The following is a 23,741-nucleotide window of genomic DNA, read 5'->3' as shown; positions in this document are numbered from 1 at the left end:
ACCGTCTCCAAGAGAGGAGTGAAGGGAGAACCATGTGTGGAGGAGTATGGCCCCCAGGTCAGAGCAGATAGGTCTGGGTGAACACAGGAAGCTGGCCAGCGGGATGCCTTGGGGAGAGGGGACGGGGGATCCCTTCGTACCATTTGAAGCTCCTTTTTTGGACTCGATTTGTGTTTTAATCAAAATAGCGCACGCAAGTAGTTTTTAACATTTCAGAGTAAAGTAAAACAAGTAAAGCAAAATTCCCCAGCAATTTCCTGTCCCACCCCTCCCTACGCCCAGTTGCTATACCCAAGAGGTGGCTACTTACAATTCTTTTTTAGCTATTTCTTCTGATATTCATAGCTGTATTTCTCAACAGCTTGTTTATTTTTTCACTATGACATCATCCAAATGTAAGAAACCATATCGAATAATGGCTAAGATGCTGACTTTTGAGCCAGATTACTTGGGTTCAAATCTAGACTCTGCCACTTACTAGTAGCACAAGAATGAATAAGTTATTTATCTCATCAAGATTTCTTATTATAATGTGGGATAGTAATACCTGTCCCATGGGGCTCATGTAAGGAGTAGATAATTTACACATGTACTTTGGGCCTGGCATGAAATAATCTCTCAATAAGTGTTGGCCGTCAACATCATTTATTATTAACATCCTTTCATGAGAGATAAAAATCCACACTCCTTCCAACTTCATAAGATAGTTACATCACTATGTTTTTATTTTTTTTAATTTTTGGCTGTGCTGGGTCTTCACGGCAGCACTCAGGCTTTATTTGCGGCACTTGGGAGCTTCTCTCTAGTTGTGGCATTTGGGCTTCTCTACTTGCAGCACGAGCACACAGGCTTGGGAGTTGTGGTGCACAGGCTTTGTTGTCCTGCGTCATGTGGGATTTTAGTTCCCTGATCAGAGATTCAAGCCAAGTCCTCTGCATTGCTAGTAGATTCTTAACCACTGGATCACCAGGGGAGTCCCCACCATTTTGATTAAATAAACATTTATTGTGTTTATTGTAAGGACCTATCTGGTGGCTCCAATGGTAAAGAATCTGCCTGCAATGCAGGAGACCAGAGTTCGACCCCTGGATTGGGAAGATCCCCTGGAGAAGGAAATGGCAACCCACTGCAGTGTTCTTGCCTGGAGAATTCCATGAACAGCCTGGTGGGCTACAGTCTGTGGAGTCACAAAGAATCTGACATGACTGAGTGACTAAACACACATACATACACATACATCTAAATATCATTTATAGCCGAGCCACATAGTATACTATGATTAAATTTCTTTTCTGGTGTGTGTTTTGCTCTGTTTTTCCTGTGGTTAATTATTGCCTTGTCTTTTAATTTTCTATCACTAATTCTTCCCTCAAATCCCCGAGAAAACTGTGACTCCCCTCAACACAGGCATCCACCAGTCCCGCTTCTGGAGCCTTGTGGCCTCAGCTCCAACCCTGCCTGGTTACTCCCCGAACAAGAGTCCACCACGGGCAAGGGCCGTGAGAAGGAACACCCAGGTCCTGACTTCTAAATCTTCCTCTCCAGCAAGAGGAATCAGGGCTCCTTGGGAACATGGCTGTAGCAGGGCAAGTATAAAATGAGCCCGGAACAGCTCGCCGTGTAGGAAAGGACAGGCACCAACGGTGGCACGCAATTGTGGAATGGGTCTTTCTGCTCTGAAGGCCTTTATTGGGACGACTGGCAGAACTCGTAGGGTCTGAGGATTAGATATGTTCACATCCCAAAGTGAGGCTCCTGATTTGAAGGGATGTATTGTGCTTAGGTACGGGAGTAGCCTTGTTTTGGGGGGTGTTGAGGGATCATGTCAGAACTCTCAAGTCATTCAAGAATTTTAAATTATTATTTATTTTATTATTTTTGTTTGGCTGGGTCTTCATTGCTGCTTTCTCTTTGAGGGCTTTCTCTAGTTGCAGCAAGTGGAGGCTACTCTCCAGTTGAGGTGCATGGGCTTCTCACTGCAGTGGCTTCTCTTGCTGGGGCACAGGCTTCAGCGGTCGCAGCACATGGGCTCAATTGTGGTGCATGGGATTACAGCGCATGCTGCTGTTGCCCTGAAACATGTGGAATCTTCCTGGACCAGGGATTAAACCCGTGTCCCCTTCCTTGGCAGGCAGATTCTTATCCACTGTACCACCAGGGAAGTCCAAGGAAAAAAATTCTTTACATTGTTCTTGCAACTTTCCTGTGAGTTTCAGGTCACTGAAAAACAACAGCAAAATTATTAGTAAAAGTAGAGAGTTGTTAGGGAAGGTCGTACCTTCTCTTTGCTATAGCAGCTCACAGATGATGCAGATGCTGCTAGTCTGGGTCCCTGAGTGAAGAGGAGGCAGGGCTTCCCTATATGTGAGATGAATTTGGAGTGTGGATGATAAGTCAAAACTCTGAGCTCTGGGGAACTGGTACCATCATAATCTCACCTATCTTGACCAGCTTGGAGGCTCTGCTCAAATATCTGCCATCCTTGGCTCCCCTTCACCTTTGAAAGAGAGGCTTAGAAAGTGGATGGAGAGACTTAACCTGACAGTCCAGAGGTTGGGAATCTGCCTCCCCATACAGGGGGCATGGGTTCGACCCCAGTCCAGGGAGACTCCACATGCCTTGGGCAACTAAGCCCTTTCTCCACAACTACTGGGCCCGTGCTCTAGAGCCCAAATGCCACAACGCAGCAAGAGAAGCCACCACTGCGATGAGAAGCCTGAGTAGGGGCATGGGAGGGTGGGAGTGGTGCTTATCCACGGGTGGAGTGCACTTGTTTGTTGAGGGCCCTCAACTGTGAGAATCTATAGGTCTTTGCTCTTGGACGGTTTAGTTTTTCCCAGAAAGATCCCTCTAGTTTCTCGTCTTTGGAGGAAAAGCTTGGTCGCCAGTGCCCTGGGAGCTGGTGAAAGAAGCAGTGTTTCCACTGTTACCAAACCAAGCTTGAGTTCACGCACCCACTCACAGTAAAGCCAGTCTACTGCTCCTGGGTTGTGGTGAAGGACAGTTCAGTGTTTATTGCAGGCACCAAGCAAGGAGTCTAGGCAGCTGGTGCATAAAAGGCCTGAATTCCCCAAAAGCTTTCAGGGAAAGGTTTTTTTAAGAAGACAGGACAGAGGAGCCTGGTGGGCTATAGTCCATGGGGTCACAAAGAGTTGGAGTGAGACTTCCTTGGTGGCACAGTGGATGAGAATCTGCCTGCCAATGAAGGGGTCACGAGTTTGGTCCCTGGTCCGGAAAGATTACACATGCCTCGGAGCAACTAAGCTGCCCACCCTAGAGCCTGTGCTCCACCACCAGAGAAGCCATGGCAATGAGAAGCCCGTGCACTGTGGTGGAGAGTAGCTCCCACTTGCCACAACTAGAGAAAGCTAGGGCAAAGCAATGAAGACCCAGAAAAAGATAGGGGAGGGGAGAGGGGTTGTGATCAGTTTGTGGACATTCTTCTGATTGGTTGTGATTGGTGAGTGGTGAGGTAAGTGGGAGTCAGCATCATTAACCTTCTGGTTCCAACCAGCCTGGGGTCTGCATGCTTATGGGCAGTATATAGTTATCTTCCACCTGCTGTGGGTTTTGCGTGTGCTTAGTTACTCAGTCCTGCCCAACTCTTTGCCACCCTTAGGACTGTAGCCCGCCAGGCTCCTCTGTCCATGGGATTTTTCAGGCAAGAATACAGGAATGGGTTGCCATTTTCTCCACCAGGGGATCTTCCTAGCCCAGGGACTGAAGCCGAGTCTTCTGGGTCTCCTGCATTGCAGGTGGATTCTTAACCTGCTGAGCCGTCGAGGAGGGCTTCCCTGGTGTCTCAGATGGTAAAGAATTTGCCTGCAGTGCAGGAGCCTGGGTTTGATCCCTGTGTTAGGAAGATCCCCTAGAGAAGGGAATGGCTTCCCACTCCAGTATTCTTGCCTGGAGAATTCCATGGACAGAGGAGCCTGGTGGGCTATAGTCCATGGGGGTCACAAAGAGTTGGACATGACTGAGTGACTTTTACTTTCACTTTCCATCAGGGAAGGTCATGGTGGGGGTTTTAGTATCTGCAAAATAGCTCAAAGGTTCAGCTCAGTTCAGTTTAGCCGCTCAGTCACGTCTGACTTTTTGCGACCCCATGGACTGCAGCACACCAGGCCTCCCTGTCCATCACCAACTCCTGGAGTTTACTCAAACTCATGTCCATTGAGTTGGTGATGCCATCCAACTATCTTATCCTCTGTCGTCCCCTTCTCTTCCTGCCTTCAATCTTTCCCAACATCAGGGTCTTTTCAAATGAGTCAGTTCTTTGCATCAGGTGGCCAAAGTATTGGAGTTTCAGTTTTAGCATCAGTCCTTCCAATGAATATCCAGGACTGATTTCCTTTAAGTTGGACTGGTTGGATCTCCTTGCTGTCCAAGGGACTCTCAAGAGTCTTCTCCAACACCACAGTTCAAAAGCATCAATTCTTCAGCGCTCAGCTTTCTTTATAGTCCAACTCTCACATCCATACATGACTACTGGAAAAACCATAGCTTCGACTAGATGGACCTTTGTTGGCAAAGTAATGTCTCTGCTTTTTAATATGCTGTCTAGGTTGGTCATAACTTTTCTTCCAAGGAGCAAGCGTCTTTTAATTTCATGGCTGCAGTCACCATCTGCAGTGATTTTGGAGCCCCCCAAAATAAAGTCTGTCACTGTTTCCACTGTTTCCCCATCTATTTGCCATGAAGTGATGGGACCAGATGCCATGATCTTAGTTTTCTGAATGTTGAGTTTTAAGCCAACTTTTTCACTCCTATTTCACTTTCATCAAGAGGCTCTTCAGTTCTTTTTCCGCTTTCTGCCTTAAGGGTGGTGTCATCTGCGGTTACTGATATTTCTCTCGGCAGTCTTGATTCCAGCTTGTGCTTCGTCTAGCCCAGCGTTTCTCATGATGTACTGTGCATATGTTAAGTAAGCAGGGTGACAGTATACAGCCTTGACGTGCTTCTTTCCCGATTTAGAACCGGTCTGTTGTTTTACGTCCACTTCTAAGGGTTGCTTCTTGGCCTCCATACAGTTTCTCAGGAGGCAGGTCAGGGGGTCTGGTATTCCCATCTCCTTAAGAATTTGCCACAGTTTGTTGTGATCCACACAGTCAAAGGCTTTGGCATAGTCAATAAAGCAGACTTTTTTTGGAACTCTTTTGCTTTTTCGATGTCAAAGGACATGGCTAAGCATATTATCTGTAGTCCTTGAGGAGCAACTAAAGGTCCCTGGCTTTGTTTAATGGCTCAACTATGATTATTTTACCTTGCTTGATTGTTTTCCTCCAATCTGATTCCCACTCAGCAGTGGAAGTGATATATGCAAAATGTGTATCGGAATAATTAACGTGCTCACAAGGCTCTAGGCAGTATGCCTTCTGCCTGTCCCTTCAGCCCACATGAATGGCCCCTCCCCCATCTCTCCTGGCTCCTCCAACTCCCTGCTGCAGCTCCTCCAAGTTCAAGCTCCCACCTGCGTGAAGCATTGTCCCAGGGCCTCTCTGCCTGGATTTTCCTTCCTTGCCTGCTAGTCATCCTCTGCCTCTTCTCCAGCTCCCAGCTCTCATCCTATCCGACCCGATTCTGTCTTCCCATTGCACGCTCTCCTATGTACCCCTTCCTCTGTAGACCTGTCACAGGAGTTATTTTCACTCTAACTTTACTTTGAGCTCCACGCACTGTAGGCTCTTGCATCAGTCGGCTGTTGCTGCATAACAAACCATCCTAAAACACAGTAGCTTCCAGCCACAAATCATTTGTTCTCACTCACATTTCTGCAGGATGGCTGGGGGCCAGTTGCTCCCACCAGGCTTGACTGGGTGACTTTGCTTTGGAATCTAGGGCTCCCTGATGTGGCTCAGAGCTCTGTTCTATGCGTTCATCCCAAGGAAGAAGGGGTAGTAGAGACTCTTGAGAAGCTCTTCTGATGATCACAGAGGCCAAGAAGTAGAGCCCAGCGGTGCAGGCTCATTCAGTCTGGTTGCACCACACACTGCTTACATCCCATTGGCCTAAACAAGTCTGAGTTCCAGGTCACGGGGTGGGGAAGGACCATCTCCAGTGGCTGGGGTAGAGGACAATAAGTATTTCTCTCCAGCAGTTTTCAGTCAGCATTTGCTTGAGCAAGGTCAAGCATATGGGCATAAACAGATGCAGAATTCCAGGAGGGTCCTGCATGCTTTGCAAGTTTGACAGGCCCAGTGCTGGCCTTCAGGAAAGTGTCTGGGAGATTTAATGCAAAGGTCAACATTAAGATCCCATGGAAGAGCATAGAGATGCCCATCCAATTTCATCATGGCCGCAGAGGGAAATCCTGGGGTGGACTCTCTCCTCACTTCCCTAACCGCTCTAGTGATTTCTCCTTTCATTACACCGACCCTGTAGATGCCCCACAGCCCACAGCCAGCCAGCCGTCAGCCCTGAGTGCCCTGCCCGAGAGAGCGTGCTGCCCTGCTGGCCACACCCAGCAGTGCCCTGCTTTCCCCCTTCTGCTCTCAATGACAGACGGCATGTTCCCATGTCTGGAAGTTACCTCTCAGAACCTGTTCCCAGGGTCAGGCAGGAGGCTGACCGAAGCTTCCCTGCTCAGCCTGGAACTTCAGCTGGGCAGCCTTTTCTACTCACAGAATCCTCCTCCACGATCATACTATAGGTTTGGATACCTTAATTCTTTCTCTCTTTTAAAGTTTATTTGTTTACTTTTGGTTGTGCTGGGTCTCGGTTGCTGCCCAGGCTTTTTCTCCAGTTGCGGCAATTGGGGTCTACTCTCTCATGGAGCATGGGCTCTCAGGCATGCAGGCTTCAGTAGTTTCGGTTCGTGGGCTCTGGAGCACAGGTTCAATGGTTGTGGTGCATGTGGTGCCTAGTTTCAGGCGCTCCATGGCACATGGGCATCCTCCCAGACCAGGGATTGAACCTGTGCCTCCTGCACTGTGAGAGAGATTCTTCACCACTGAGCCACCAAGGAAGCCCCTGGATACCTTAATTCTTTCTTCTTCCAACCTGCTCTCTCCTGGAGAGACATATTCAGGACATTGCCAATGAGCATACAGAACCAGCATCACCAATTCCCAGCCAGAAAGTGCCAGGCTTTGTGCAGAAAAGTGAAAGGACTGATGCTGTAAGGTCTTGGAGGCATTTTGCCAGCAGTGAGGCAGAATGGGAGCTGATTCATCTCTTTCTCCAAACTGGTCTCTTGTGGAATCAATGCTAAACCTTAAAAGCTCGCAGCACAGAATGGGAGCTCACTCCCACTAAAATGCTTGCTTAATGAGTGTGGTAGTAGAGCCTCTAGCTGGAAGAATGGGTATCCAGAGATGAGCATGGAATACAGAGGTCAAAGCTGAGTCCGGACTCATTTTCAAGGGGTCGACCAAACATGGCAAACTGCTGTGGGGGAACAGGAAGGAAATATGAGTCCCTGACTATCAGGGGTCTCTGCTCTGCCATTTGGGACGACGGGTGACCTTTCTAGAACCTTTTCATAGAGATTTAAAAATGTATATATTTGTTTGGTTGGTTGTACCAAATCTTAATCGGAGCACGTGAGCTCTTAACTGTGGCATGCGAACTCTTAGTTGCATCATCTGGGATCTAGCTCCCTGACCAGGGATCAAACCTGGGCCCCCTGAACTGCGAGCACGGAGTCTTCGCCACAGGACCACCAGGGAAGTCCCATATGTAGAGTCTTAACGGTCGAACTGAGTCCACTTGAATACACGTTTGTTCCTAAAGAAAAATAGTCCACAGAGCAAATTTATATAAAACGACTCTTTCTTATCAGTTAGTCTCTGAAATGATCTCATTTACTGTTTATTTTCTGTCTCTCCCCCTCCCATGGAAATTCTCTGAGGTAAGGAGCCTGGTCCATTTTGTTCACTGCTCTCTCTCCAGCCTGCAGAATAGTGCTGTTCAATACTTATTCATTTGGTTCTTCAATATTTAGTAAAAGAATAAATACTTGGAGAGGTGCTTCACTTGTACTGGCATTTGACTATAATAGTGAAGATGTTCCCGTGGGGGAAAAATACACTGAAAGACTATTGAAAATGTCCACGGGAGAGTCAAGATAGGCATCAAGGTCTCAGCCAGCTCACTGCCTGGCACTAAAAGTGTTTTTGAAGAACTTTTCAATAATTATTGTGACAAATCCAAGGTCATCTATTCATTTCTTCTCAAGGTCATAGGAACTCTCCTCAAGCCTGGTTGCTACCCAATATCTCATTTAAAGTAGCTGAGGACTTCCCTGCTGGTCCAGTGGTTAAGACTCCATGCTTCCAATGCAGAGGTCACAGGTTCGATTTCTGGTCAGAGAACTAATATCCCACATGCCACATGATGCAGCTAAAAAAATTAAAAAAAAAAAATTAACCTGCGGAAACTTTGCTCAACATCACCCCTTTGTTCTGATGACCAGCAGTGTCTGATAGAGCTACACTGCAATATCACACTCTGCCAGCAGGTGTCACTGTCTGCTAATTATGTGATCCGGAGTGAACCCCAGAAGAGTTAAAGAAGAGACTGTCTACCAAGTCCCAGGGGGCACAGTGGTAAAGAATCCACTTGCCAGTGCAGGAGACATGGGAGACTTGGGTTCGATTTCTGATCAGGAAGATCCCCTAGAGTAGGAAATGGCAACCCACTCCTGTATTCTTACCCAGGAAATCCTATGAGCAGAGCAGGGCAGGCTACATTTCACGGGGTCACAGAGAGCTGGACACGACTGACTGAGCAGGCACGCACTAACTCATGAATGCTCTAAGATCAAAGTTCTGAAAGGTAAGGTCTACTCTACTTCAGTTTTACTTCATGACATCTCGTATTAAGGATGCAGAATGGGTCTAAATTCGAAAAATATGTTTCAGTTCTTTTTGTTCTGGTGGATCTTGTCACACTTTTGTGTTATGGATCCCATGATTTTCTAGAAAACTTATTTTTTTTTATTGTCAATAATAGTATCTCTGACTCACTTTGTTGTACAGCATCAAGTAACACAACACTGAAAAACAATCATACTCCAATAATAAAGTAATAGTATCTAAAATGTGTCTATTATCTTGACATTCCTCAAAACTTTCTGCATTTCATTTTAACACAATACCTTGCACATGTTGTGCTCAATTAATATTTGTGGCATGACTGCTACCCTTCCCCCACCACCAAATTCTGGGAAACATGTAGAGCGATTCAACAGAGGAGGAAACTGGGTCCTAGAAAGATTAGGTAACTCGCCCAAGGTTACACAGCTGGTGAATGACAGTGCCTGCTGGAAGATTCTTGAGACTACAAGGAGATCAAACCAGTCAATCCTAAAGGAAATCCACCCTGAGTATTCATTGGAAGGACTGATGCTGAAGTTGAAGCTCCAATACTTTGGTCACCTGATGGGAAGAGTCGACTCACTGGAAAAGACCCTGATGCTGGGAAAGATTGCGAGCAGGAGGAGAGGGTATCAGAGGATGAGATGGTAGATAGCATCACCAACTCAATGGACATGAGTTTGAGCAAGTTCTGGGAGATAGTGAAGGACAGAGAAGCCTTGGTGAGTTGCAGTCCATGGGATTGCAAAGAGTCGGACGTGACTTAGCTACTGAACAACAACAATCAAGACTACACAGTTGGTGAATGGCAGCTGGGGTCTGCATTACTTGTCTAACACCAACTCTCTCGTCCATTCCCTTCAAACACCAAAAGGGACTCAGAGACAATGGGAGCCCCGAGGAGGCGGGAGCTTGTGAAGGCAGCAGAAGTCTGCTCTAAAGGCTTGCAGTGTGTCTGAGATAGCTCTGGACAGACCTTTTATCATCACAGACAGCAGCTGAGAGACTTCTTTGGTAGTCCAGTGGTTAAGACTCCAAGCTTCCACTGCAAGGGGCATGGGTTCGATCCCTGGTCAGGGAACTAAGATCTGGCATGCTGTGTGGTGTGGCCACAAGAGAAAAAAAAAAAGAAAAAGCAGCCGACAGCTAATTTGTTATCTAACAATTTCTCCCCATAAGTTTCCCAAAACAGAGAAGGGAACAAACTGTGTTTATGCAAGTGATGAAATGTAAGTGGAGGTGGAGGTGCAGTTGAGGGGGGAGATGACACCACCAGAAGCCCATCATGCCCCCTCCCTACTCACCCCCATGGAATGACAGATAAGTGGTTTAAGACTTGAGTCAGTCTTCTAATTCCTGGATGGTTATCTGCTGATGTCACAATATGTAACAACCCTGATACTGGGAAAGACTGAAGGCCAAGACAGACGGGGGCGGGAGAAGATGAGATGGTTTAGATGGCATCACCGACTCAATGGACATGAATTTGAGCAGGTTCTGGGAGATAGTGGAGGACAGGAAAGCCTGGCGTGGTGCAGTCCAGGGGGCTCACAAAGAGTTGGACACGACTTAGGGACTGAACAATAACATGTATCTTTTTAACAAAACAATACTGCTCGTGCTGATAGGACGATTATACACCCCTTTCATACAATCTGGACTCCACTATTGCTCAACACTGTTCCCAGTCACTGCGGGATGACCAGCTTCCCAGCATCGGTCGGCCTACCTGCCCACGTCCTGGAGGAGAGGAAGGCTCACTCCCCAGAGATTCCTCTGGGAAATTTAGGTCAGTGCGATCTCATTACCCACTGGATCAGAGCTGATATGTGGGAGTGCTGAGGCTGTCTTACCTGGAACAGTGTGTTTCAGGGTCCTCGTATCAAAGGTGGGGTCTCAGGTCCCAGATGGATGGACTGCCACTCGAATTATACCTTGGTCTGCCTCAGTCTAAATTTCCTAAAGGAAATCAACCCTGGATATTCACTGGAAGGGCTGATGCTGAAGCTGAAGCTCTAATACTTTGCCCACCTGATGCGAAGAACCCGTTCATTGGAAAAGACTCTGATGCTGGGAAAGATTGAAGGCAGAAGGAGAGGGGGGCAACAGAGGATGAGATGGTTGGATGGCACTGACTCAATGGACATGAGTTTGAGCAAACTCCGGGAGATGGGGAAGGACAGGGAAGCCTGGTGTGCTGCAGTCCATGGGGTCGCAGAGTCGGACATGACTTAATGATTGAAGAACAACAACAAAGTTGAACTCCAAGCTCTGCTACGACGAGGCTTTTCACCAGTTACTCCTGCTGATGCCGGAATCTTGGCCTCTGGGCAGTGGTGCCGAACTGAACCTCTGAAACAGAGTTTTGGGTGACATAGAAAAGAATACTTTTATTGCTTTGCCAGGCAAAGGAGGCCTCTGTGGGCTCCTGTCTTTGAAAACTGTGTGTCTCAACACTGGAGGATTTGATGAGGAGCTTTATAACAATAGTACAAGGGTGGGGTTGCTGGTAAGACTAGGCTGTGTGCAGGGCCTGCAGTCCTTTGATCTGCTCTCAGGTGATCTTTATTTTTAAAATTTTGGCCACACAGTCAGGCATGTGGGATCTTAGTTTCCCGACCAAGGATTGAACCCAAGTCCCCTACAGTGAAACAGAGGAGTCTTAAGCACTGGACTGCCAGGGAAGTCCACCAGGTAATCTTTGTGATGAACTTTGGTTTCTTCAGTCTGGCCTCAGGTGGTCCTCCCAAGGCATGGAGAATGCTGACATCTTCCATTTGTTGGGTTTCAATTCTATGTACTCAGTGTACTCAGTCGTGTCCGCCTGTGTGCGACCCCATGGACTGCAGTCCACCAGGCTCCTCTGTCCATAGAAGTTTCAAGGCAAAATACTGGAGTGAGTTGCCAGTTCCTACTCCAGAGGATCTTCCCCAGCCAGGGATGGAACCTGAGTCTGTTGTGTCTCCTGCGTTGGCAGGCAGATTCTTTACCACTCGTGCCCCATCAAGGGTTTAAGCTACTGTTAAGTGTGTCCCTTGAGGCAGAATGAGGACCCTACCCCAAGGCTGTTTCTTGGTTGTTCCTCCCTTGACTCTGCATCACCCCTCTTCCTGGATATGCAACTGCTTGAAACAGCCCTTTAGAACTCCCGGGAGGTGCTGGAGCCTGAACGGAAAGGCTCCCTGTGCCCAGGAACCCCTACAGGGTTCACTGCCTGATCTCTACAAGTCAGTGTAACAGTTCTGCCCTTATAGTTATGGTAAAGATGAAATTACTACGGAACCACATTCTTCTTAACAGCTTCTCCAATGTGAATCTTCCATGCCCTTCAGTGAACACTACACACTACTGGGGGTGGAGGAATGTAAAGAGATTTGATCTTTCAAAAGTTCTTTCTTTAAAATCTTCCCAGTTCTAGAGGGCAAGTGACTGACTGCTCTGTTGAGGGGAGTGGAGGAAAACTCCTTTGGTGGCTTGGAGCCAGCTGACACTTTTATACGGACAAGTCTTGGTGGGGTGGGGGTGGTGGGTACCCGCCTGGCACTCTTTCATTCATTCAACAAACATTCATGGGGAACCACCAGCTGTATGCTCAAGGCCATCAAGAAGCTGGTGATGCCCTGGTACTGGCCCCTCAGGGTCTAGGAATCCCAAGACACCCTCCCTGGGTCCACCTAGATGGAAGTGCCTCAGTCGGGGGGGGGGGGGGGGGCTGGGGGGGGCGGGGCTCCAGCAGGACTGGCAGTCCTTGGATTATCTGCTGGCCAATGAACTGCTCTCCTGTGCCCTAGAAGTACAGAACTTTTAGTTTCTGATAGTTTGAGATGAGGGTTTCCTAGGTGGCTCAGCAGAAAAGAATCCACATGCAATGCAACAGAAGTGGGTTCGATCCCTGGGTGGGAAGATCTCCAGGAGAAGGAAATGACGACCCATTCCAGTATTCTTGCCTGGAAAATCCCATGGACACAGGAGCCTGGTGGGCTATAGCCCAGGGGGTTACAAAGAGCCGGACAGGGCTGAGCGACTAAACAAGCAAAGCCTTGCTGCCAGGGTTATTGAAATAACCCTGACCCTCCCAAGAGGCCAAAAATATTATTATTAGTAAGCCCCCCCCCCCAACCCCGCCCCTACGCTGACCCAGCACCGCTGCAGCCCTCCGGGTGTTGCAACCAAGGCCTCTTACCCAGCGGAGGCTGCCCAGCGTTTCCCAAAGACGCCTCCGGAGGGACCACAGCCTCGGCGCCGCCCGGAGCGCCCCGATGGCCTCCGGGTGGGGCGATGGCGCAGGCAGAGGAGGGGGGCGGCGGCAGAGGCGGTGGAATGACCGCCGGGCACGTGACATACCACCCGCCCCAGCCGTGCACGCCGCCCCCCGCGCGGCCGCCTGAGCCCCAGCCGGGGGAGGGGCGAGGCAACAAGAAGAGGGGCGGGGCGGGGCGGGGGCGGGCTGGTCCCGCCCCTAGCGCGTTCCTTTTTCACTTTAAAGCCTTTGGTTGCATTTTCTTCTGTGCACAGAAGTAGCGCGCTCGCGGCAGGCACCAGGCTCCAGCGCTGGCGCCGGGGCCGCGGGGAGGAGGCGACTTCGCTCCCTGCGGCGAGAAGCCTCCTCGGCCCCGGAGAGCGGGCGGCGGCGGCAGCCTCCCCGGAGCGGTAGGCAGGGCCGGGTGCGGGGACTGGGTGGGTGGGGGTCCCGGCCAGGCGCGTGCTGGAATCGCAGCACCTGGGGATCGAGTGGGCACCCGGGCGCGGGGCTGGGGTGGCGTCCCGCCTGGAGACCCGGTACGGGTGCGTGGGGAACCCTTCTCTCGGCACGGGTCCCAGGAGAGGGGCCCGGGGCGCCGCCCAGCGCTGCTGCGGCTGCTGCCCGTGCAGGCGCGGGCAGGTCGCACGGCCCCGGGCCCCACCTGCGGGGACGAGACGGGGCGGGAGTCCAGGCGGCCCGGAGACCGTCGGACCCGGGATTGAGCCTTGGCGGCTGCAGACCTAGGAAGAAGCCCGGGACGCACGGCGGCCCCCGGCGACTTCTAGTTGTCCAGACGCCGGGGGGAGGCCTCGGGACCGTCCCTACGGCGGAGGCGGGGGCGCCGACCTGCCCCTTCCGCTCAGGGGCAGCGCGACCCCACTCCACGGAGTTACTGTCGCTTTTCCCGCCGGTGGGGGCCGGGATCCGCATCACGGCCCAACTAAGCACCATCGGGGGTCCCCAGCTCCGCCGGCGGCGCCTCCCCCAGGGAGCCCGCCGGGCGACACCCCGGGCGGCGCCGCCCTCCCCGCCGCCCCGGAGCCGCCGCGGCTGCTCGGGCAACCAGGGGAGAGCCGAGAGTTCTGTCGGGAAATCGATTAAAACAGAAAATCCAGAGCAGCCCGGGTCAGTCGGTGGTAGCTGTCCTGTTCAAGTTCAAGGCAGAAGCTCCCGGCAATGCTAACGGCCCCGCGGGGCGATGGCTTGGTATGCCGGGGAGGGACGGCGAATTGTGTGTGTGAGTATGGTGTGTGCTGAGTATGTGTCTTTGTGAGCCCGTCTGCGTGTGTGCGTGAATAAGTGTATGAATGTGTATGTGTGATGTGTTTGTGTGTGTGTGCCTGTGTGTCTCTGAGTGTGTGTTTGTGCGAGTTAGTGTGCACCTCTGAGTGTGTGTGTGTGGTGAGTGTGTCTCTGTGAATGTGTGTGCATCTCTGAGTGCGTGTGTGTCTGTGTGGCTTGAGTGTGTGTATGTGTGTGTGTGTGTGTGTGTGTGTGTGTGTGTGTGTGCCATCCATGGTAACCTGGCAGTGAGGATCGCTGGCTCCTGGATCCGCTTAACTCGCCTTTCCCTGCTTGGTTCTCAAAACAGGGCTGCCCTGAACCAGGGTACAGGGCAGGAGGGCAGGGCGCCTGGTACCAGCTGAGGAGGGTGCAGGCTCCTCCCTCCCTCTCTCTTTTTCTCTGAAAATGAACTGAACAGTTCGGGGGTGAGTTGGCAGGGGCCACTTCCTGAGTGAGTAATATTTAATTAAATGCTCCAGCCAGTAGCATCAGAAACTGGTCATGAGTTGAGTTTTAACAGGTGTTGATGGTAAAAAAGCATCTCTGGTGACTAAAGCCTGGTGTCCTTGAAAGAATTCTCTCCTGGGTAGAACATTTAGGGGGGGCAAACCTGGAATCCTGGTTTGGGTGTGAGGACAGGAAGCAAGCTAGGGGGCGGGGCTGTCCCTCCCTTTTCTGATGAACCCATTCCTGACACCACCCCCTTCCCAGTGGCTCCCCCACTGGGAATCACAGCGCTGGAGAAGCCGTGTCTTATTAATACTTACGGGGCATTCATCTGGGCCGACCCTTCCTTTCCTGCAGAAGCCCAGAGAGGGTGGCTGGCTTACCCAGACTGCACAGCCAGAGCTTGTGGACCAAATCTCGGGAGCCCTAACTGTTACTGGTTGGTTACTGTCATTGGTTACTGTCGCTAGTGCTGAGATCATGGGCCAGGCACTTCGTGTCTCCCCAGATGTCAAGTGATGGGCTGGATCAGATCATTTCAGTTTTCTTGTTCTCTTACTGCTTTGTCTTCTGCAAAGCGAGCTTTACCCAGTAGATGGAGAGAGAGAGAGAGAGATGGGGTGGCATGGCCTAATGCAATAATAACTCTACAAACTTCCTTTCCTTTCCCAGTCTGGCTCCCACTAGGGAAGCAGAGAGAATAAAAACAGAGGCACATTGACCGCAGTGGCTCTGACAGTCACGAGCAGGGCAGGCCTGGCGTCAGAGAGGTTGGGGCTTTAGGGAGAATCAGTGGGTTCTGGGGCTTATTAGGGAGGAGTGGTTCTGCCGGGGGTCCCTGATGATGTCACTTTGGAGCTGGGAGAGGCTACTTTCATTGGGCTGCTCCAGCAAGTCTGAAACCACCCTTCAGTGGGCTCCCTTGGGTTGCCTGGTAAAACTCTGACATGGCCTGGGCAGTCATCTTCCTTTGAAGCAGGGGAGGAGGGTAGGTGTCCAGCTGGTGGAGGCCCACACTGCCTGCTGCTGAGCTGAGAATGATGGCTGCATGTTCCCTCAGGGCCGTACCTTCTCCCACCTTCCCTCTCCTCCTGGGTGAGCAGAGACTTGCCTGCCTTGTATTTTCACATTTAGTAAAACCTCTGATTCATACAGTTTGCGAGCTGTGTTCACGAGCTTCGTCTGGGAATTTTGCAACAATTCCTCCCAAGAGCTAGGTTCTGGCTGTTGTTCATGATCGATTTATCTTTGTTCCTGAAAAGTTTGAGAATGAGCTTCTTAATCAGGACAGAAGCACAGGGTATGCCTCGATCCACCTAGGGATGCATAATCTCATCCTTCCTCCACAGGCCTGACTAATGAAATTCAGGCTTAAAAGGACCTTTATTTTGGACTTTAAGCTGAGTGCTCTTCTATATCTCGGTTATCTGATAGCCTCCCTCCCACCTCCCCAATCTAAGAGTAAAAATTCTGCTCCAGTAGGTGCCAGACACTGTGCTGCTAAGTGCTTTATGGGTGAGATCTTGTCTGACACTGATGATGGTAAGAATAAGAATATTAAAGAGAAATAATGTTATCTGCTACTAGGCTCTGATCTGAGTCCTTGACACATTAACCCTTGTCTTTTTCCTAAGAACCCAGGGCAGCAAGTGGGTTCTTCCGCTGTCCACATGGCTTGGCCAAGGTTAGGATTTTGGCACCTAAGCCCTTAATCAGTACAGCCTCCCACCTCCATCACCGTAGCCTTTCCTTAAGGAAGCATGTGTTAATTTTTAAGTAAAAAATTGTTATGATTATGGAAAATTTCAAACATATACCAAAATTGAGAGAAATATAAGGTTCCCTCACCAGCTTCAAGTGTCAGCATGCACACACATGAATGTATATGCACATATGCATGCCCGCCCCCACCCACACATAAACACACATCACACACACGTACTGTTCCTGGCTTGTGTATGGCTCGGATGCTTAGTCGTGTCTGACTCTTTGGGACCCCATGGACTGTACCCACCAGGCTCCTCTGTCCATGGGATTCTTCAGGCAAGAATACTGGAGTGGGTTGCCATTTCCTCCTTCAGGGGATCTTCCTGACCAAGGGTTTGAACCGGTATCTCTTGCATCTTCTGCATTGGCAGCAAATTCTTTACTACTGTGCTACCTGGGAAGCCCTTTCCTGGCTTGTTGGGAAACAAATCTTAGACGTAATGTCAGGTTACCTGTGAGTTCTTCCTAAGAAGCTGTTAGAGGAAGCATTAAGTGTCCAAGGGGCTTCCCAGGTGGCACTAGTGGTAAAGAATCCACCTGCCAATGCAGAAGACAGAAGAGACATGAGTTCAGTCTCTGGGTCGGGAAGATCCCCTGGAGGAGGGCATGGCAATCCACTCCAGTATTCTTGCCTGGACAATCCCACGGACAGAGGAGCATGGCAGGCAACGGTCCACAGAGTCACAGAGTCAGACACGACTGAAGTGACTTCATGCACGTAAATATCCAAGATGTGGACTTTGGAGGGCAAGCTGGGGTAAAGGTACTTTTCCAGACTTGGAGCTGAGGGTCCTTCCTGGCTGGGCCAAGGGGAGGGTGGCTCTAGAGAGGGATCTGTCCTGTTGCCACGCACCACCCGCTGCAACCCAAAAAACGTTTGGGAAACTTCCTGCTGTTTTGTGTTTTAAAAGTTCTATTCCTTGCCCAACATAATGAAGAAGTGCGTCTGCTGGTTGGGAGACATAGCACACAGGCTCCCTGGGCCTCCGTTGGAGGAGCTGCCAAGGCACAACCCTAGCTGCGCCCCCCAACCAAGGCTGGGCCTGGGCAAGGCAGGCCTGGGCTTTCAGGCAGGGCTGGACAGCAGGAATGTGGAAGTGGTTGATCCACAAGTGCTGTGCCAGACCTAAGCCTGAGCTTAACCGTCTTGAATTCCCCTGTGGATGATGGTGGGCGTGAGAGCCTCGGCCGCCCTCGGGGTACCTCTGGAGGAGGAAGGAGGTGGTGGGTCACGCGGTCCCAAGGCTGTGGACGTGTGGGATGTCAATGCCACACTGAGTAGAAATCTAGGATCAACCTGGTGACACAGTCTTGACAGGTGCCCCAGCTGTGAACAGCCCTCGCTGGACAAGCTGCTTGTGGTCACACACAGCTGCCGGCTCTGCCCTCGGGGACTCTGGTTGTTCAAAATGTTGCCTTGGGTTCCGTCACATCTGTTTCCTGCCGGGCGGATGGCAGTGACCACATTTTCAGGGTGAAATTGGCAGGTTTGGTGACTTGTTGGGCGTAGGGCATGAAGAAGTGGGAAGAGTTGCAGGTGTCTGTTGAGAGGTCAGAGTGGCTGGTGACCCTTTAGGGAGGGCTGAGGGCTAAGGAGACATGGGTGTGCCTTGAACCTGTCCCAGGTGGAGATGGTCTCTGCAGATATGTCCAGATGGCAGGTGGGCCTAGGGCTCAAGAGAGAGGTCTGGGCTGGAGACAGAAACTTTGGAACCTTCTTTTAAAGCGGGTTAGTGCCATCCCACAAGAGAGTGTTTGGCATGGGGTGAGGCATGGCTGGGGCATGGAACCCTCATTCCCAGCATTTCAGCTAGAACTGGGGAAGAGACCCTGGCACTAGCACCCTCAGCCTAGTGTTCCCGCCTGGCCTGTGTGTCCTGGGAGAGTCCACCCCGACAAAGAGGGTGTGTGCTGGGGTCTCCACAGTTGGCACCTGGATGCCCAAAGGCCATCTGGAAAGACTTCTCTTGGCTTAAGGGTTTGATTTTTCTCTCTCTTATCTTAATCACGGTAAAATGTACGTAACATCAAAATTATGTCTTAACCACCTTTAAAAGTTCTTTATTTGATTTTTGGCTGCACGGGGTCTTTGTTGCTGCCCGAGGGCCTTCTCTTGTTGTGGCGAGCGGGGCTGCTTGTGGTGCACGGGGCATCTCATTGCCCTGGCTTCTCTGGCAGAGCACAGGCTCCAGGTGCACAGGCTTCAATAGTTGTAGCACCTGGGCCCAGTAGTTGTGGCACACGGGCATAGCTGCTCTGTGGCATGTGGAATCCTCCCGGACCAGGGATCCAACTCGTATCCCCTTCCTTGGCAGGTGAACTCCCATCCACTGTATCACCAGGAGTCCACATCTTAACCATTTATAAGCGTACAGCTCGGTGGTATTAAGTACTTCACTTTGTTCTACCACCATCACCCCCTCCATCTCCAGAACTCTTTTCATCTTGTGAAACTGAAGCTCTATCCCCATTAAGCACTAGCTCCCCACCTCCCCTCTCCAGCCCCTGGCAACCACCATTCTACCTTCTGTCTCTGTGAATTAGACCACTCCAGGCCCATCAGATAGCTGGAATCACATGTGCTTGTCCTGCTGTGACTGGCTTACTTTTCCTAGCATGATGTCTTCAGGGGTCATCTGTGTTGTAGCACGCGTCAGAATCTCCTTCCTTTTAGGGCTGAATAACATTCCATTGTATGCATGGACCACATCTTGCTTATCCATTCATTTGAGGCTGGACGCTTGGTCTCTGCTTTTTCATTGCTCTCCCTGAGAGTTATAGGCTCCCGGGAAGGAGCCCTCATCGTGGGCCTTAGGGGTCCCTGTGGGAATGCAGAGTAAGGGGGCTCTGATGGTGGGCTCTGGGGCTCCTGCCCCTCCCCAATGTGACTGGCCCAGCTTCACAGCTTGCTGTGCCCTCCAGCTGGTCAGAGGTAGATGAGGCTGCTCATGGGGTCATGCATGGACCTGGGAGCCAGGGTCACAGCCGGGGGGAGGGGCCCCAGGACTCAGGCTTCACTTGGCCGAGAGCTCCCAGACCTGCTGTTCGGGTGGGAGAAGCGACCCCTCCAGCCCCATCCAGCTTCTCGTTCCCAGGGCAACATACACCTGGTTTCCCCTCCCTCACTCCCCTGGCACTGGAAGGTCTTTCCAGGAGCTCCTGGAGGTCCCCGTGCTAACTGCCCAGGCTCTCCAGGACCTTCTAGCTCATGTCCACTCACCATCCTGCTGCTTTGGCGCCGTGGCCCCCTCTCCGCCTACAGAGCACTCTCCCCCGCCCCCTTCCACCCGGACCACTGCTGCCGCCTCTTGGCCCTTTCTACCTTGTCTCCCCCACAGACCCCTCCCACCCCCACCCACAACCCCTCCTCACATCTCTCTTGGGCCACCCACCTCCTCATGCCGGCCCCCCTCGCCCCCTCCTAGCTTCAGTCACCAGCATCTGAATCCTGCTGACTACCCCCACCCCTTGGACTCTCGTCATAGGACCTGACCGCCAAGTTTTCAATTCCCAGATCGGCATCTTCCCCACGGCTCCGTGGACCATCAGGAACTCCAAAACAAGCCTCTTCTCGTGCGCTGTTATTGACCCACTTGTGTTCATTCTTTCATTCAAACTTTTGTTGAGCCCCCGTCGTGTGTGGCCAGTCTGCTGGGGCTGAGAATACAATGATGGAGTTGAGGGGGGTTCCTAGCTCTCTGGGTCCTATCTGTCGAGTGGGAGATGCAGGCTTGTCTCCCTGATGACCTACCCTGGGGCGTAGAGGGATACTGACAGAGAGAAGGTCGTCAGGAGGCAAGTGGGCCTTTCAGGTGGAAGGATGGCAGGTGTGGAAGGTGAGTGTGGGCCAGTGTGTGGCTGGAGTGGGGCTGAACGAGGGCAGAGAGGATGGAAAACACCAGGAGGTGAGTTTGTGGGGGAGAGGGGCCAGGATATTAGGAAACACTCCCACAGGGAGGGGGAGGACACCGGGGGATACTCCAATGGGGAGGGGAGGACACTGGAGGGTGTTCCCATGGGGAGGGGGGACTTTGGGGGTTGCTCACACTGGGAGGGGCAGAACCCAGTGGATGCACCTGGAGGATGGGCTCTCGTGTGGACTCTTCAAGGCAGTGACTGAGTGTTTCAGGGCAATGACTGGTTCTGTTGGCTGTCTCCACCTTCTTGGCCATGAGTCCCCACAGCAGGGTGGCTGAGTCCTGGGCCTCCATCGTGGTGGGGTACATGTTGCTTCCTGCTCCAGCTCATTACATTTTCACTAGGTAGCTTTGACTGTGGAGAGCCCTCTGGGCACCACAGAACTGGTGTGTGAGGCAGGGGAGAACCCATTCTCCTGGGGTATGCTTCTTACCCTCCAGCCCAGATGCAGAAGGGAGTGTGGGGGATGTGGGCATAGGTGGGCAGGCAAGTTGGGCTTGGGGATGCTTGAACGCCAAGCTGGACAGTTTGGATGTGATGGAGTCACCATTGTAGGAAGAAGAACCACACACAGGAGATCAGGAGGAGAGCGGGCAGCGTGAATGCACGCACAGTGCCGGGCTCAGAGCACTGCCACCCACAGCCACCTAATGGAGGTTGGCTTCTCTGGATGCTCTCCCAGGGGCTGTGTGTGGCCAAGTGGCTCAGCCTTCATAATGTCAGTGAGGCCTGTAGAATAGGTACGTGTTACCCCATTTTACAGATGAGGAAACTGAGACCAGTTCAGGGCTGCTGGGAGCTAGGAGCTGAACTGTGCAGCCTTGGCTCCCGGGTCTACACACTTAAATACCACGCTCTGCCACAGAGAAGGGGAGCAGTAGAAACAAGTGAGCTGTGAGACAGGCTAGAGGGTTACATGTCACCTGTGGCCTGGTGCATTGACTGATGGGGGCTGACAAGAATCAGAAGTGGCCCTAGGTTTGAGGGGAAATAATGCCCACCACACACACACACATGTAAATGGGGTTGGTAGTTCTAACTCCAGGATGTGTCCATATGCTCTGTATGCTCTGTGATACCAGCTGATTATAGTTTTCTTTTTTTAATTGAGGTGAGGTCCACAAAACATAAAACTAACCATTTAAATTTCTTTTCTTTTGGCCGTACCATATGGCATGTGGAATCTTAATTCCTCGACCAGGGATCAAAACCGCACCCCCTGCGATGGAAATGTGGATGGAGTCCTAACCATTGGACCACCAGGGAAGTCCTCCAGATTACCCATTTTTAAAGTGAGCAACTCAGTAGCAATTAGTACACTCACAGTATTGTGCAACCAGCTTCATCTAGTTCCAGAACTTTTTCCCTCCAAAGAGAAAGCTTGTACCCATTAAGCAGTCCCTTCCCGTGTCCCTCCCCCAGCCCCTGGCAAGCACAGTCTGCGTCCTGTCTCTATGGATTTGCCCATTCCGGATATTTCCTATACATGGAACCATCCACTCTGGGGCCTTTTGTGTCCGGCTTCTGGCTAATTACGTGGGGCACAGCAGATTGAAGTGTTTCCTAGAAGGAAGTTGGATTTCCCCTCCTGACTCGCTTGGGGGTCACTCGAAGGTAGAAACGAGCTTGTCTAAAACATCCACCTGGAAAATGCAGGAAACAGCAGACACCTGCCTTTGGCTCCTTTTCCATTGCCACCAAAGACCCAGACACTGTCCTCTTGCAGTCCGCGGACTTCTTCATTATTCTGAATTTTTTTCCAGTGATCTTTTAAGAGTGAGCACCTGCAGTCTCAGCTCCCTTCTTAAAGCCCTTCAACAGCTACTGTCACTGTAGGGTGAGTCTCCAGAGCCGGGACACAGCCCTCAGGGCACGACCTGGTCTGACCTCACTTTGCGGCCCTCCTGCCCCGCTCCTTCCCTCTCAAGCAGCAGAGTCGCTCACCGGTAGGGTGGGTCTCCAGAGCCGGGACACAGCCCTCAGGGCACGGCCTGGTCTGACCTCACTTTGCGGCCCTCCTGCCCCGCTCCTTCCCTCTCAAGCAGCAGTGTCGCCTGTATCTTTTGTGGACCAGCTCCAAGGCTGGGGGTGGTGGTTTCCCAGGGTGGGAACTTTTTCCAGGATTGGTCTCTGATAGTGTTGCAGTTTGGTGCCACTTTCGAATCCTGTTGACCCGTCTGGAAGCAGAGCTTTAGCTTCAGCCAGGTATTTTTTCTTCCCCTTTCCTCCCAGTTTTCTGAGACCTGACTGTTTTTGTCTCATCTGCGGTGTGACCGAGAGCTTCTGCCCTACTCTGGGTCGGTGATGTCCTGACCAGTGTCCACGGGCAGTGGGGTCATCTGCTCTGTGTCCACCCTTGACTCAGTCAGCAGCCATGGTGCCATGACTGTGGGTAGGGAGACGATGTGTTGACAGGCCCAGAAGTGGGGACGGTGGCCTGGGGGGGACCTTGAGATGTCACCTGAGGGCACACTGGCCTGGTAGTCATAGGAGCCCTCTGACAACATTTCCCTGCCTTCTCCTCCCATTCTTGGACCAACACCTCCTTGAGGGTGTCTCGTTGCCCCTCTGCTCTGTGTACGACTCTGCCGGAAATGGTCTTAGCTTGCATCAAACACCCCCGTGTGCCAGGCACCGTGCCTGCCGCCATAGATGGATTTCACAGCCTGTGAGTCAGGCATGACCTCCCTGTTCACAGAGGAGAAAAGTGAGCATCAGAGATGTCTTCTGAACCACAGAGGTGACATGGCTCTGTGGGTGATAGAGGGTTGGCCTGATCAACAGCTGTGTTCTTTCTGCTGTGCCTGCTGAGCACACTGCATCGTTTACTGGGCACTGTTTCCCAGACACCACGCTAGAGGGGTGGGAAGCAGCTCTGGGCCCTCTGGGATCTGAGATCGAGCAGGTGGAGACGAGAGACGTGTGCTGGAGACACTAGTTAGCTGCCAGGTATGCTAGTGGGCCTGGTGGGGGGCTTCTGTGACTGTCTAGGGGGCCTTGCTCTAGACTGGGGGGTTTTCATGGTGGGCTGCAGTAGAGTGACCCTGAGGAGGGACAGGTTTCACAAGGAGGATCACGCCCACGGGCCAGCTGCCCTGTGGCAGGGAGCCCTGAACACCGGACTCAGGAGTTGTCAGCTCCCCCCATTGACCCCAAACATTGCTCCTGTGATGCCCGCACAAACTAGACATCTTGTCCCCGTTTGCTTTGTGGTCAGCACTCTGACCAGTACCTCTTGGAAGCATCACTTCAGCGCCCCAGTCCTT

At 51.6% G+C, this 23,741-nt stretch overlaps 1 protein-coding gene and 1 long non-coding RNA gene across 4 annotated transcripts in view; one reads left to right on the top strand and one right to left on the bottom strand.

The window, feature by feature from the left end:
- Window positions 1-23,741, top strand: part of SPSB1 (splA/ryanodine receptor domain and SOCS box containing 1) — a 134,739-nt gene that overhangs the window by 49,947 nt on the left and 61,051 nt on the right. Inside the window, exon 1 of one of the 2 annotated variants that reach the window (XM_005216941.5) lies at window positions 13,326-13,466. The exons of the other annotated variant lie outside the window; for it this stretch is intronic. The gene's annotated coding sequence lies outside the window, so the exon portion shown is untranslated. Of the gene's footprint in view, window positions 1-13,325; window positions 13,467-23,741 lie in introns of those variants that run through there. 2 annotated transcript variants of the gene reach the window in all.
- Window positions 1,843-13,211, bottom strand: LOC104974443 (uncharacterized). Of its 2 annotated transcripts, XR_009490851.1 has the most exons (4): window positions 13,000-13,211; window positions 10,670-11,168; window positions 7,616-8,340; window positions 1,843-2,220 (listed from the first exon to the last, which is right to left on the bottom strand). It is a non-coding gene; the product is annotated as an uncharacterized lncRNA (long non-coding RNA). The 2 variants fall into 2 exon arrangements; XR_811947.3 differs by lacking the exon at window positions 7,616-8,340 and having other exon boundaries at window positions 13,000-13,195.

The sequence above is a fragment of the Bos taurus genome, chromosome 16 (assembly GCF_002263795.3).
Source record: "Bos taurus isolate L1 Dominette 01449 registration number 42190680 breed Hereford chromosome 16, ARS-UCD2.0, whole genome shotgun sequence".
In the NCBI taxonomy this organism is placed as follows: Eukaryota; Metazoa; Chordata; class Mammalia; order Artiodactyla; family Bovidae; genus Bos; species Bos taurus.
This window is presented reverse-complemented; position numbering and strand designations above follow the sequence as displayed.